We start from the raw sequence: 16,141 nt of genomic DNA, 5'->3' as shown, positions 1-16,141 counted from the left end.
TACTGACCAAGATACGTGAGCTCATTGACCCCTCATTCTCCATTTACGCCTCACTCTCGCGTTGAAGCCAAAGAATAGTGATGCTCTAGTTTTTACAAATCCCTAAAGTTATTGTCACTCTCGTGCAGTTACTAAACTGCTATTTGCGAAGAAGGGTAAAGCTCCACTTTCCCCAAGTCCATAAAGGTATCATCACTCCTGTACCAAACTAGCATTTACGAAGAAGAGCGAAGCACTTTCCTCAAATCTATGTGTAAATTTGTGTGGTAAACTGCCGTTTGTTATATAGCATGGAATTTGGCAACTATTGCTGCTGTCCACTATAAGAATTCAGCTCTATGCCTGGTCTTTAAACTTTGACTTAATGAGTTATCTTTTCAAAATGAACTTTAGCTACTTTTGTCCTTTTTTATAGTCAACTACAATTGGCAAAATAAAATTTCACGAATGTGCTGTACATCTGAAAGTATGTTTAATGAATTTTAGCAAATAAGAACATGTAAAAGTTTGCTTTTCATGAATATGATGTTGTGTGTGTGTGTGTGCGCACGCATATATATTTGCAGCCTGGCTTCAGTTGTTCACATATAAAGTTAATTATTCAATACGAATTAAAAGCATACTAAACGTGAACAATGTTTTTATCACAGCTGAAGAAATTATGGACAATGAGCAAGACGAGCACTGTGATGTTCTAGTAGAATCTGATAATGAGAACGTAACGAAAACTTTATGATGATGTATATTTGGGAGAATTGATAGCGAAAATGTTGCGAAAATTGCGAACATGGTGAAAGGAAAAATGTCAAAGGGAGATGGTGTGATTGTACCTAAGGTTGGTATGATATTCGAAGATCAGAGAGATGTTTCAGTTCTACAAAAAGTATGCTTATGCAGTAGGTTTTTTAGTGAAGAAAGAAATTCAAAAAAGGGGGGACGATGAAGTTTTATGGTATGTGACTTTCACTTGTAAACATGAAGGTTGGAGGAGTAGTAACACTAGCGGTTCTTTGAAGCCACAACCAACAATTTGGATGGGTTGTAAAGCCAGCATGTCCACATCTTCAAATACCCATGGAACATGGAGAATTAACACGGTTAACCTTGACCATAATCAAGAAATAAGTTCGTCGAAGTTAAGGTTATATCTATGCAATTGGGAATTAAGTGCACAAGTCAAAAGAAGCTTGAAATGAAAGATTTGGCAGGAATTCTGTTGCACAAAAGTTACAACTTTGCCGTTGTAGTAGCAGGTGGTTATGAGAACATGACTTGCATTAAGAAGGATTGTTGGAACTATATAGAACAATTGAATCGATCAAGACATGGTGAAGAGACGCAGGAGCAATACAATCCTATTTTACAAAGATGCAAGCGTAATGCTCGGGCTTTTATTTCAGTATGGATTTGGACGACTATTCATGGCCAAAAAAATGTATTTTGGTCAGATAATCGATGTAGGCAATCATGTAAGGAGTTTGTCGATGTCGTTACATTTGCCACCACTTATCTCACAAATAAGTACGACATGCCATTTTCCCTTTTTGTTGGCGTGAATCACCATTGACAATCAATGCTGCTCAATTGTGGTATACTATCAAATGAAGACACAAACAGTTTTGTCTGGTTGTTCAGGATGTGACTTCAATGTATATAAGGTCGAGCTCCATAAGGAATAATTGTAGATTAAGATAGGGTCATGTAAAATGTCATTCGGATAGTTTTTCCAGATACGAAGTATAGATGGTGTTTGTGGCATATTATGAAAAAGCTACTAGAAAAGTTTGGTTACCACATGGATAAGGGTTCAATATTCGGGGCCATACACGATTTGGTATATGACTCGCAGTTTTTTCAAGAATTTGAAGACAATTGGAAAGCGACGGTTAATAGGTTAAGCTTTAAGGATAATGATTTGTTATCTGAGTTATACAACAAAAGAGATCGTTGGGTACTTTTTGAAAATTGCCTTTTAGGCTGGAATGTCAGCAACACAAAGAAGTGTTAATATACATTCAAAGACATCTTTGAAGCAATTTGTCGAACAATATGAACGTAGACTAAGTAATAAGGTCAAGAAGGAATTCAAGGCTGATTTCAAGTCATTCTCTCAAATGGTACCTTGTCCAACACAGTTTGAAATAGAAAAGAAATTTCAGACAGTGTATACAATTTCTAAATTCAGGGAGATTTAGGCGGAGTTCACAGGGAAGGTTTATTGTGATATCATATCTACTACTGAGAGATGTTTGTGGTCAACGTATGAGGTCAGGGAAGTTGTTAATTATGAGTGTGGTCGGAGGAAAAAATATTCTTTGTCTCATTTCAGAGGGAGACGTGTGATATTATTTACAGCTGTCACTTGTTTGAGTTTCGAAGAATAATATATAGGGATGCGATTGTGGTATAGATCCGTAATGATGTGACATGTCTGCCGGAGATGTAAATGCTGTGGAGATGGCAAAGAGACATTAGCAGAGCACACACAAGGGTCACTATGAACTACGATGGATTAGTTTCCACTACTGGACAGTTAAGATATGATGAGATATGTCAAGCTTTTGCACAGGTGGCTAGCCTTGCTACAGATGGTGAATAGTGGTTACGTTCGACAATGGATTGGAAACAAAACTATTCTCGTCTACTTATAGCTCAAACTCGAGTAGTGGAAGAAATCAAATTTCGGCACATGTTTCTCAAGTACTGAATCATTGTATTGATTTACAACATATATCGAAGGAGAGCATACTGGATCCCATATGTACTTGCCAGAAGGGTGCGTTGAAGAAACTACGGAGGAAAATGCCATTGGAGTCGACTTCGAAGAAATTGAAGATATGTTAAAATGTTTGCCTCTAATCTGTAACCATTGTGAAGTACATTTAGGCTAAATTTTTTGATACATGTAAAGGCCAATTTGACATCGACAAAAGAGAAGAGACCTAAATCGAGGTAGAGTAAAATGTAGGAGGGTGCAATCAGGTTTGAGTGAACTAAACAACAAGCTTATTCCATGTCATCACCATTCCCACTTTCACAGTATGCCGTCCCTACACAAGGTTCAAACGTCACCCCTTTAGCCTCCACAAATGTTATATATAGTTCGCAAGGTAATCACATCGATCACTACATGAACTTCAAATTCAATATATCATTTCAACCCGCTAAAATCCTATCTCATGTCATAGTATAATGTAGGATGACATACTGGAATCCAAGGTGGCTTTGGCTTTTGAAGTTGGATGTGCATCTGGTAAAGTTCAATTATATTATGTGGTGGATTGTTATAGTTTGCCATCCTATTTGTTCAACACATCAGTATCAGTGTTTGTTTGCATGACCTTGTACTTGCAATTATTCAAATGTTTACGAAATCATAAACAAGCTTTGTGATTCCTCTTTTTCTTTTGTGATTCAACTCTTCTATTTGAATAACAATTGGTTGAAGCTTGGATCAACTCTTTTGTTTTTTCTATGTTTCAACATTGAGCAATTGATGGGTGTTCATGCGGGTCGTTATAGTTACTGTGATAGTTCCGGGCACCAACAAAAGCACCTGAAAGGCTTTAACCTGTTTATCAATTTCGGCTTCAAATTCCACCATGTGCGACTTTTGTGAATTGAAAGGGCATGAAGCATTCCAGCCAACAAATTGAAGTGAAGCTGAAAGATATCCTTGGGCATTGATGTTTGCACTTATTGCTTGCGACTGATGTTTAATTGAAGTTGAACCACTGGTAAACCTTGATAGTGTTCATGCTCTATATAGTTGCTAGAGCAACCTTATTGAATTTGCTTGAAATACAAAGTTTTGTGATTAAACAATGAATTATTGTTTTGTGAGGTTTATTCATGACTTCTAAGCTTTATAGCTATCCTCTTTCTTTTAGGTGTTAAACACACTTCCACTAATTCACTAATTCCTTTTGTTGAACAAATTAGTGCTTTATAAAGTATTTTGTGTTTGTTTTGAGCTATTTTAGGCCAGTCTTTATATTGTATAGTTCTCTTAGTTAGGCAATGACAGTTGTCATCAATATGAGTTCAATACTCTAGTTTAGTCTTGGTCAAATTTTTATCCCTACTCACTAGCAAATTCTTTACACAATATTCTTTTTTGACTAACTGGATGAGCCAACACAATGACAGTTGCACCAGTTGAGACTTGAAATGCCATTTGAAAGCAATATACAAACACAAGTGTCTCTTACAGGTTCAATTTTAAAATTTCAAAAAAACGACAACTCATTACTGCATTCGATATAACCATGGATTTTACAACAAAAGGGTGAAAATTGAAGCTCCATACATAGATATAGTTTGTGAATTAACTACGGTAGTTTCAACAAAAGTTTTCAACATTATCTACTAATCAATTCAACAGCTTTCCTTTGGCATTCCGTAACGCACTCACTTTGTCCATTTGGACTGTGAAATCCACCGAAATCTTCAGCTCATCTTGCTCAATTAGCTGAATTTGAGATTCAAGACTACGGGATATTTCATCTATTGTTTCACTTGTCACAGGGGTGACGAATTTAGCGCTAGCACTACTAGATGCACCACTTGATTTTTCTTTGACAACCCACTCCAAAAATCCACAATTTGTCACTGCAGCAAATGAATAATTTTCCTTTATTGACAGTCTCCTTCTCCGCCGTGCTTACATGACGAGCATGGGGGTTTCCTTGGGCAGTCATTGAAGAAGTGGGTCTTAGCTCTACAACTATGACAGATTCCAGAGTTCCTTCCAACCATTCTAACCTACAAATAAAGGAAATTTGAAAGCTGGAAAGAGAAAACTACAAAATGCTACAACAATATAATTACAACACACAGCGCTGACCATCAGCAAACAAACACTACATACTACATATTCAAACTGGAAATAATTGTGAAACAACAGCAACATTATAAAAAACCTTCCATAAATTCATTAAACCAACCTCAAACACACGTGTGGGTTACTCACAATGGGCTACTGGACAAAATGAGAACCGTTGGTAGCCTCTTTCTCAATTGAAGCACAACAAAGAAGTGGGAATAGATTTACAGATGAGTGCTAAAATTAAATCACGATGACGACTTCGGGAAATGATGTCGTTCACATACCACCGTTGTGCTTCATTGTGGGGGGGGGTTTGAAATTTGTGGTAAATATGGAAATGAAATTGAAATGATTTTCAAAAGCCGACTTCTGGTGGTGGGCAGAGATGGTGAGTGGTCGGAGATGGCAAGGCGACCGACGACAACCTTCAAGCGAACGGACGGGCGTTTCAGTTGTGGGTGGGTTTTGTTGAAATTTTGGGGATATTTTATACATAAGCTATTTTTTATTTTTTTATTATTGCTATTATTATTATTTTTTTTTTTTTTTGCCCTTTTCTTCTCTCTCTGTTCGTTTTGTCATTTGAAATTTTTTTAATGCCATGTTACCCTGGATTTCCCTTGTTACTAATCCCCAGGCCATATAGCTCTATTGATAATTTAAATAGAGGATTGTGATATTAGTGGATAAAATGATTATTAGATAAGTGGATAATACTTGTGAATCTCTCGAAATATACGAATAAAAAGTGACTTGATAATTGATAAACAATTTATAAACATGAGCCTAACACGGCTAAGTACATGTTTGGTAAATATTTTTTATAGTTTTTTCTTCAAAACTTATTGTCAACAACATATTTTCTTAATAAAATAATTTTCCACTTTGATCAATAACTTTTTCTTAATTTTGATCACACAATTTTCAAAAAGAAAATTACTTTTTATAAAATTTATTTTATAATATCTACATCAAAGAAGCTAAGTATTTATCTATAGCATCATTCCAAAAGAAATGTGAGAGTTGTCATTGTTAGTTGGATGAAAATTTTCAATGAGGATCAACCACCATGTGGACTTATAAAATAAAATAGAGGTTGGACTTAAAGAGTTGACGATCTTGATATGTTGATCTGTATAAAACAAAGATTTTATATAAGGAAAAGTAAAAATTGCATAGTTGGTCCCTAACCTAGTATCTCACTGACAAATTAGTTCCGAGAAGAAAACGAGTAACTTCTAAAACCTAAAAATAAATAAATTTCAACATTTGTAGTAGTTATACAATCAATTCTAGAAGACAGAAATCCTCCAGTTCTCTATTAGTTTTCATTTCACCATCATTTTGTTGCTAGCTTTAATTGCACTCCTGAACTCAAATATTACAAATAATAATAATAATAATAATAATAATAATAATAATAATAATAATAATAAATAAATAAATAAATAAATAAATAAATAAATAAACAAATAAATATATTAACTAGTGATTAGAGTTTGAAGTAATATTAAGATCATGTTTGATTCCAAATATTTTAAAACTCTTTTTTTACAGAATCATTTTTAACAACACACTTATACAATAAAATATTCTACACGTAAATTTAAAATATTTTCACATTTTTTAACTGCACATTCTCCCAAAAAATACTATTAAAAACTCTTAAAACTGAAAATAATATGCTCCAAACAGGAGGCTAAATAATATTGTTTACGTAAAACTTTAATATAAAAAAAAATTATAATTTAAGGTTAAGTTTTCAGTTCACATCGTTTTTTTCCTTTTTTTTTTTTTTTTAAATAGTAACCTTTAACATATTGTTCTGGTAATCATTTTTGATCAACATTATTTCCAAATTACATTTTTCTTTTTATTTTAAATCACATGTTTTTCAATAAAATAATATTACACCTAAATTCAAAAAAATTTCTTATTTTTTAACCACACATTTTCATCAATTTACTATTTTAAAATATATTCTTCGCTAAAAATGAGGCTCAAACACGCTCTTATCTCTTTGTGCTAGCTTTAATTCATCATGGAAGATCTGCAACACAATTAAGGTTATTCTACTTGTACAACCCATACAATTATATTCTTAGTCTTAAGGCTACATAGGTGGCAATAGAGGCGATCGCTCTGGCACATTTTCAAATTATTTTGAATTTTTTAATATATACATTTAGCCCATGTTCAATAGGGAATAAAATTTTAATTTTAATTTTAAATTCTCTTCTCCCTAAACGGGTATAATTGTCATCTCAAATTAATAACTTATGGATGAAGAATTTGAAGGCGCACTGTCAATGACAGGCAAGTCGTTAACGTGTTCAACTTAAACCAACCATAATGAAACACGCTAACAGACAAATCATTCCCGCGACTTTAACGTGTCTTATTCCTACGGGTCTGATGCGATATGAACTTTCGAGTCACCAGCAAAATATTTGAACTCTTTTAAAAAGCTCAATGCCATGATTATTGCTACATGGGCGGGAATAATGTTATATGTACATCATTCGACGATATTACTCTCCATGTGATAGAAATTTGTATAGTGGTATGATGGATGAGTGTAAAATCAAGAGTGTAGATATAGCATGGTTAGTATGGACAGTGTTAGTGACGTGAGTTTTTTCATTTTTATAACAAGAGATAATAATGAACCTCACAAGAAAAATACTATAATAACTCTAGTAATGAACTATTGATTGAGATAAAATCGATTAATAAAGTTAGAGAGTAACCTAAACAATGACGAATCTAAAAACAACATAATTTTCAAGTGTATCAAAGAAAATTCAAATTTCAATGTTGGGTTGATAACGACCCTCCTCCCATAACCAATGGCGGAATCACATGGGTTCACGTGGGCCATTGACTCCATAGAATTTTCTAATTTTGTTTACAATTTTAACTTTTTCTCAACATGAGGTGAGTGATTAATACCATCGACCTTCAACAATTTGAAAGAATCCTCCGTATTTGCTTTAGGACCCAACAAACAAGATAACAAGACCTCAAAAACAAGCAAATTAATTAAGGTTTGATCTTTAAAAAAAATTATAACTTAATTTTGATCCCCTAAGAAAAATGTATGATTCCATTATTGTCCATGACCTAAGACACTCTTGTAGCAATCTGTCCTCAACTTTTTTCCGTCGATTAACTTTGAGTTAAAGTGCTTGTTTGGGAGAGCTAATTAGATTATTAAAAAGTCAGAGTCAAAGTTAAATATTAAATTTTATTTTGTCTTTATGTTTTGATGTAATTTATCATCATTTACTGAACCTTGCTACAGTTATGGGGATTGGTTGACGGAATCTTTACAATTGCCTCCCTGGCAACAACCAATCAACAGAAAGACTACTATAAAAATTCTATAAACCATTTCTCCATGCAGTTTGCAAAATTTATATTTATATGGGCACCATAACAAAGAGAAAAATTGAAGTGGTGAGCTGAAAATTAATGGTATTACTCATGTCAAGAGCCAAGAAAAGGTTCTATGAATCCACCATTGTCCACATCAAAGCAGTTTTCATAACGGGTTTGTTCCTTTTTCATTTAGTTTCTGGACCGCATTTAACTCATCATTTCATCTTATTATTTTGGAGTAGTTCTCAAGTTAAAATGATTAATGATTACTACATGGAATATATGCATGTTTGTATAAATAATATTAAATATGGAATTTTGCGGTGAAATATTTGGGCTATTCGTGGCAAGATGAGTGGAAAATGAAGAAATTGAACAACCTGTGCTGGGATGATCAACCAGGATCCCCTTTTTCTTTCTTCTTGTATGTGCTTATTGCAGTCTGTGTGTTTATATTGAATCAAATTTCGTTTGCCTGCTAATTTTTTGTATAAATATGTGCTTAAAATTGTGTATTTTTGGGCTGATTGTGGTAAATTTATTGACTGTGGGTTGCAGACAGATTTATACTTTCTTTGAAAATTTCGATATGTGCACAATTTTGATAAATGGGTATTGTCAAAGTTTGAACCCAGTCTTGATATAATGCTTGTGGTTTAGCAATTTCTATATTGTTTTGTGTAATTATAAATGCTTTCTTAGTGAAACTATGTACTCTCAACCCTTTGTGATTCAAGCTAAAAACCTAAACTTGACTTGTATGGATCTTTTTTCTCAATGAATAATTAGATTTTTATTTTTTTGTGGTTTTGATGTTTAGATTTGCTCACGTTTTCTTCATTAACTTCATATAACAAGCACTATAATGGACAAAAAGTAACTTATCCTAACACGTTTATTAACAAATATTTACTTAAAATGTAATTTTTACTTATGTCAAGCTTCGCCAAACACGCTCTTCACACTGCTAGCAATATATAATTGGGTTTTAGTTGCATCATTATTATTTAAATATAATTTGCCAAAGGAATAACCTTACACTTTTGAATTAGAGGGTCTACAAATGTTATAGCAATGAGATTGTCATTTGTATTGTAGGTTGATGACAAGCCAGATTCAGCTAAGATTGGCAAATATGTTGAGGGTTGCAGAGATTATATGTCTTATAATGGCTCTCAAAGTTCGGGATTTGAACTTTCCGATCTGAAACATGCCCGGAGATTGTCCCCGAAGCCCCATCTCCCCATCCTTTGGTAATGCCACATTCTATTAATAAACTGTGGACATGTTTCTTGTGAGTGAAACATGTGAGTGTTCCTGGAAGTCATTCTGTGAGGTTCCAAGTTTTTGCTCACATTTAGACTAGTGGGATCATATCTTTCTAAGCGATGGAAGATTTATAAATATTTCCATTGCAAACTTAAATGAAGGCAAGTCAGTTTGGCTATTGTAAGCATTTTCAGGATTTGGATCTTCTCTTTTTTGAAGATTTCATTATGTTTTTTGCGTATGTATTTATTGACAATTATGGGTTCTACTAATATTATTTTTTAACCATATATTCTATGGAACTCATAGTTTTTCAATTATATATTTCATCAACTTTAACTAAAATTTTCTAAAAAATTGATTTTAATTTTCTAAAAGGGATTTAATATTTATCATGACGGTTTGCAATTCTTGAGTTGTAATCAATCGTGGTGAAGTTGAGATGTGAGTTCTTTTCTACATTGATTGACCTATCTTTTCATCTTGATGGACTATGAATATAGGTACAAGTTAGAGTGAAAAGAATTTATTTATTTATTTTTTATATAAAAAGTAGTTGTTGGGAAAAAATTTCTTCAAATGTAAAATACATAGAAAAATATAAATTTAGTTGAAAAATGTAGTTCGATAAACCGTCTACAATTGTAGGAAAAAGAAAACTTTATTAGTTGAATAATTTTGCAATACATTAATGTTTTTATTTATTTCAAAACTTCTACCTATACAAACCTAGAACGTTCATGTATACGTAGACTTTTAATTTTTTAGCTTCTCTTTCTCATGCACAACCTTAACTATCCATCTCTTGCGTCAAATTCTATTGAAGTAGCTCTTAATTCATCCACGCCCATGGATGCCCTATGATCTGTTCATATATAAGGGTTAAATAAAGGAAATAATTGCCCTGTCGTAATATGGCTTTTTGCCCATGTTTGAGCCCCATTTTGGTGGGAAAAAAAATGTATTTTTGGATAGTACATTGATGAAAAATGTGTAGTTAAAATAAGTTTTAAATTTGCGTATATTATTATTTTATTGAAAAATGTATGATTGAAATAATATCAAAACATTTTATAAAGAAGGGAGCTCAAAACAAGGGAAATATTTAAAATTGCCAAGATGGTCCTTAACAAATTAGTTGACTCAGTTTCAATAATTTCCAGCTTTATCAAGTTCCTTCAAATCATAACCCATCTTCATTCCATCTTCGTGCCTCTTTACTTGTAGGTGGCATAGTTGCTCAATTAATTCTTGCAGACATGAGTCGAATTCAAAGTCCAATAAAAGGTGACTATGATATCTCCGAACTTTGATCTTCATTCTTCTCGTCATTAGTCATAGAACCAGTTTTGACACTTCCAAATTATTGATAATAATAAATGACTCTAATCTGTACGACTTAAACGCGAAAACTCTGCCTAAAATTGTCTTCCCTATTAGCCTATAATTACAACCATTTTGCCTCTCATTAGTGCCACGTAATTTTTCTTCTTGTTTATCATACCAGCTCATCCACAATAATAATCCAACATGTTCAGTGCTCCCAACAGTATCAAATTTCACACCCACCTTGAAACGTACATAAGACTGTCAATAACCACACTGCTCCATCAAACGTCTTTACTTTCAAAATATGCAAACCTTTAGCATCAAGTTTTTTATTATCAACCGTTTCGATAAATTTTGCAAGCATACGGGATAACAAGTAATATATTGGTGAGTTAATAGTATCATCTTAAGAGTAATAAACTTTAAATCGAATTGTTTTAATTTTCTATCAAATTCAAGTATGTTACAAAAAAAAATTGTTATTTTGTAATTATCCTAATTTATTCTATGAGTTATGTAAAATTCATGGTTTGTATGGAATTTATGGAATGAGTGTATTGAACTAATCATCCATGGGTGATCAATCAATCATGTAATAGCATATACATGCAAGATTATTCAGAAAAACACAAGAAAAACTAAACTACTTGTCATTGAATTAGAAGTAAATAACCAATGGTCAATTTTTTATCCAATACAATAGAGAATTTAGTCTAGCATACTTTTATATAATTTACACAAAAAAATATAAAAAGATATCACCCAAAATAAAGAATAAAGGAAGAAACTTAATAAATCATTTTCTTGAAATTCTTTCTTGAATTCGAGCCTTGAATCTACAAGTCCTTGTGCCAATTGCCTTCAATCCTCTTACTAGACTCCTTCTAGTTGTTAAAATATGATGTGGTTCGTTTTTGGCGACCTCAATTAGGTTAACAGTGGCTAGGAATTGATACCATAAAGAGTTGAAATAAAAAAGGGAAACTAGCCTATCGGACCTGGACTAGAGCCATGCCTATGCATGGTAGAGACCTTTTGGTCTGGGGTAGTAAAACTTGGGGACTTGCACACACATGGCTTGGAGGCCCATGAATAGTAATGGGATCAATTACAAATTTGTAATTGATCCCTGGACTAATTCAAATGTGCAATTAAGTTATTTTTCATTCATTTTTAGTCATTTGTCTTCTATTCTCGCCTAATTTTCTTTTTGTAATCTTCAATCATCGATATTTGATCCGAATTAACTTTTAAAAGTTTACATTTTAGTCCTCGAACTTTTAATTTTTCCATTTTCACTCTTTTTCGTTCTTTTCAATCAAATTTCACTATTTTGCATCGAGTTTTACCTAAAAAACACAATTTACTCAAAATCAATAATAAATAATCTAATTTAACGGTTTAGAAAATGTACAAAATACATTTATCATATACCGTCGAATTTGAACATTTGTTTGTCCTTAAGTAAGATATTGACTAACTTAAACAAATTTAATTAGATAACATGTCGGTGGTGTTGACATCCGTCAAATTAAGAATTTATTAAAGTACTAAAACTAGTCACATCCTGAATCACATACCTCTGCCTTAAACAAGGCACCAGGTGCTGCCTTTTATTTTATTTTTTCTCTTTGTATTTTTTTTTAAGTATAGGCTCGTGAGCTCGAGCCGGCGAACCACACGGGCCGGCTCGGGCTTTGCCCGGCACCCCAAAATGGGGCTCGACCCGAGTTTCAGCTCAATTCTTCCGAGCCTCGAGCCGGATGGACTCGAGCTTTTTTCGAGCCGAGTCGACGAGTCTGATTGCCATCCCTATTGTCCGCAAGTACCTAGCAGCTACGTGAAGCTACTTGCAGGTAGTTGCCCTCAAGAGGCAGTTGTGCAGGCTGCCTACATGAGGTAGCTACATATTGGTAGCTACACAACTACCTCATACAAGTAGTCGTGTAGCTATGGACAACTACTTGGCAATATCTGACTAAATTTGAAATTCATTTTTTGTAAAACGAGCCAATCTTTTTGTTAGTATATAGGAAGGCAAAATCTTGAATTTGATATCAATATCACTCAATAATATTTAATTTACATTATTCTAATTTTTCGATAATACTCGTTCAACTTCTTTACTTTGATATTCAGTTTCTTTTGCGATATTTTTTTTCAAATTTACGTGTTCCATATTTCATAGACATTGATGGATTTTACTAGTGATGAGGTTAACCAATTTAAAGGTAGTTCAAGTACTCCATTCGGCTACAATGCATCTGAAAATGTTTCAATTGATTTGGAGGATATCTAAGAAGAATAAGTATTCAAAACTAAAATATCAAAGAAAGAATCATCCGATTGTTGGGAACATCCGACTCGAAAAAAATTGGTGTTTAAAATGAAGTGGATATTTGAAAAGTAAATTGCAATTACTGTGGTAAGGAACTAAATTGGGAGCCGAGTTCAAGCACATCTCATTTGAATAAGCTTGTAGCAAGGACTTGCAAAGCGAAACCAGTCTGTCTTGACCTAAAATAGACAGAACTTGTGTTTGACAGTTCTAGTTCTACTCTTTCCACATTCATATATTCACGGGAAAGATTTTGTGAAGGAATGTCTGCATCGTAGCTACAATTGAGATGATGCTTATGGTGATAGACATTATTCACTTTACCTGAATCGTGTTGTGATACCTCCTATCTAGGTATATTCCTTATTGTAGAAATACTCTTGTGTAGACACTATAAAATTATAAAACAAAAGACAACAAATTGTAATGACAGTCTAAAAACTTTTGATGGTGTTACATCATTTACCTTTGATTTATGAACCAGTGATAACAAAAAAATTATATTGTTTATATGGCACATTACATTGATCACCTTTGGATTCTAGAAAAAAGGATTATTACATTTAAAATAGTAGAACATCCGAATAATGCGACTAACATATACATGATTTCAAAAGAGATTATCAAGATTTTGATATGTAAGAAAGAGTTCAAAGTTTTACTTTTGACAATGCTAGTGTGAGCAAAATTGTTGAAATTTTATTACTTATCTAAACCCTACATTTGGAATTTTTTATCAGCGTTGTATATGTCACATTATCAATTTAATTGTAAACGATGGTTTAGAAAATATAAGGGGACAATTAGGCAAAATTAGACAAGTTATGAATTTCATTACTATGTCACCATCGAGAAAACAAACATTTAATAATTTGTATGCAGAACATGGCTTAGAAGACAAATCATTTGCCATTGATGTAACACAAAGATGGAACTCAATATATCTCATGTTATAGTCGTGTGAAAAATAAGATAAGATTATTTCACTGGATTATAATTATTGGCATCATTACAGGCCTGGATATAATTTGGATGATTGAGATTGGTCATTTGCATTTTGTGTAAATATTTAAAACCCTTCTTTGATGTCACAACTGCCTATAACGATGTTTATTACCATACATCTTTGCTTATTTTACAATATTTTTTCTATATTGCTTGAACGTTTAATAAATATATGATTTTGTCAATTTTTGTTGATATAATCTTTTTTATGGAGTTAAAATTTCGTAAATATTGGGAAGAGTTGCCTTCTTTATTTTTTTTTAGCCTCGATGATGGATCCTCGAATTAATTTAACTAGGACAAAAGCTATTATAAAGGAAATTTCAAATTACATGAATGTGGAATTATCACATGTATGTATAGAATTTTCATTATGTGAAATGCATAACTATTATGCTGGAAAAAAGGAGATTAGAGCAGTTCTAGTTCCAAAAGTACATTTTCAAGAAATACCACAAGGAGTTCTAATAATATATGGATTTTTTTAAACACCAATTAAGTGTTTCCTTATTTAGTTCTAGTTCATCCATATCTATAGTGATAGGTGTTTGTGGTATAGATATTGAAATTCCATCTGAGTTGGCTAGGTGTATGTGTATGGATGTTCGTAGTGTATTACAACTACATAAATTAGAGAAATTTGTTCTTCTATCATGGTTGAGGTGTAACGAAAGGCAGTATTCAATTGTATAAAAAAAATTGCATGTGATTTAGTAATACCTTCGATGTCTACGGTAGCATTGGAGGCTGCATTTAGTTTAAGTAGTAGGCTTTTTAGATAAACAATCAAGGCCAAAAGAATACATATTGAAGGCTCTGATATATTTGAAGGACTGAAAATGTACGAAATATGTCTTCAAGGACAAGTTGAAGGAATAATGGCCGAAGAGTTGCAACAGATCAAAGAATAGGATATTGTAAGATTTTAAATTAATTTGTTGACTTAAATACGTAATTTTTAAATTCATTTATTTGAAAAAAATTATATTCAAAATATTTTATTCGTATACAATTTTAATTTCGCATACGTTGATTGTAGTTTGTCTCAAGCCCTAAAAAAGAAGGAATGTTATAACTTTTTAATCTATAATTAGTATAAATTACACAAAATTTATATTTCTATAAAGAATTTGGAATTTGTATATATAAAAAAAAGAGCTGCTCGGCTTGGTAAGGCTCGAAACTAAAGCTTAAGGCAGGCCCTAATTTTTCATCCAACTTCAGCTTGGCTCGAGCCATTTCTTGCACAGGCTGTGCATGAGCCACGTGTCTTGGCTAATGGCTCGGCTTAGCTCGTTTACATTACTAGATGTACACTGTTTATTCTCTCCACTTAATGTAAATATTCTCTTTTTACTATTTCAACACAATTTACCTCTTACAAATTATCACTTAAGTTGACCAAATCGACCTAGCCATTTTTTGACGTTAACATTTTGGCGCTAGGAGAGCCTTGTAAGCAACATCCCTACATCTCTCACAAAAATCCTCAAAAAACTATATATCTAACCTAAATATTATCAAGACAAACAGTTCGAGCTTTAGAAATCTAGTTCAAACTAACCTCCGTGACACAGTTATTCCTCACAAATTCCAAAAGAAGAACGGCCCTGTTGAAAACATTAATCCTTAGATCTTTGCAATGAAAGAAGCGATAGAATGCTTAACTAATACTGTTAATAAAATGGATTGAAACTAAGTCCCCACCTCTCTCCTAGCTGATAACGACTGATAACGAGGTACAATCACCAATTAGGGAAAGAACTGCCCAACCTCTTACATGAAGAAGTCTTCGCTTTTCAAGGGGAGAATCATCGAGGAGTAAGACGGATGAGATAAGACGCATTTTTCTCCTATTAGAAAGAACTCATAAGGAAGATGGATTTGTAATTGATAGATTGGATTCCCAACGATCACCATCACCTAAAAGTGAAAAAACTAATTTTCTCAAAAAGGATCATAAAAAATTAACGAACAGGAGATAAGTTTGT

The 16,141-nt window shown here is 32.8% G+C and overlaps 1 long non-coding RNA gene across 1 annotated transcript; it reads left to right on the top strand.

Annotated features, from left to right (window-relative positions):
• The first annotated feature begins 8,411 nt into the window (after positions 1–8,411).
• LOC111391406 lies at positions 8,412–9,746 on the top strand. Its single transcript, XR_002702109.1, has 2 exons — positions 8,412–8,633; positions 9,308–9,746. It is a non-coding gene; the product is annotated as an uncharacterized LOC111391406 (long non-coding RNA).
• The last annotated feature ends 6,395 nt before the right edge of the window (positions 9,747–16,141 follow it).

Source organism: Olea europaea, unplaced genomic scaffold, assembly GCF_002742605.1.
Source record: "Olea europaea var. sylvestris unplaced genomic scaffold, O_europaea_v1 scaffold789, whole genome shotgun sequence".
In the NCBI taxonomy this organism is placed as follows: Eukaryota; Viridiplantae; Streptophyta; class Magnoliopsida; order Lamiales; family Oleaceae; genus Olea; species Olea europaea.
The sequence above is the reverse complement of the archived record's forward strand: the minus strand, read 5'-3'. Positions and strand labels throughout refer to the sequence as shown.